At 40.3% G+C, this 580-nt stretch overlaps 1 pseudogene; it reads left to right on the top strand.

Moving 5' to 3' along the window:
- The first annotated feature begins 4 nt into the window (after nucleotides 1-4).
- On the top strand, nucleotides 5-574 carry LOC104774750 (annotated as a pseudogene).
- Nucleotides 575-580: the final 6 nt, after the last annotated feature.

Below are 580 nucleotides of genomic sequence, written 5' to 3' on the forward strand. Positions count from 1 at the left end.
TTATTCCGGTTGGTTAAAGGATCGTGTCACTGATAATGGTTACTGGACTGGAATCAGATCGTGTGTTAGAGATTCAGGGGTGTGTAAGAAGATTGCTAGAAATTTAAATGGTGTTCCTGAAACTCCTCAGATGTTTTACTTCAGAAAGCTTACTCCTATTGAGGTATATATATATACTACTTTGACTAGTTTGTTAATTAGAACCTTGTATGATTTGTATTTGTTTTAAATCTGTAGTCCGGGTGTTGCAAGCCGCCAACAGATTGTGGCTATACGTACGTGAACGAGACAGTGTGGATACCAGGAGGAGAAATGGTGGGACTGAACCCGGACTGTATGTTGTGGAACAATGACCAGAGAGTACTTTGTTACCAATGTAGCTCTTGTAAAGCTGGTGTTCTTGGTAGCTTGAAAAAGAGTTGGAGAAAAGTGTCGGTGATCAACATTGTGGTTTTGATCATACTTGTTATCTTCTATGTCATCGCCTACGCGGCTTACCGGAATGTTAAGAGGATTGATAATGATGAAGCGGCTGGTGAGGCAAGGATGACCAAATCTCATCCTAGTCATTTTCAAATTT

The sequence above is a fragment of the Camelina sativa genome, unplaced genomic scaffold, assembly GCF_000633955.1.
Source record: "Camelina sativa cultivar DH55 unplaced genomic scaffold, Cs unpScaffold05205, whole genome shotgun sequence".
In the NCBI taxonomy this organism is placed as follows: domain Eukaryota; kingdom Viridiplantae; phylum Streptophyta; class Magnoliopsida; order Brassicales; family Brassicaceae; genus Camelina; species Camelina sativa.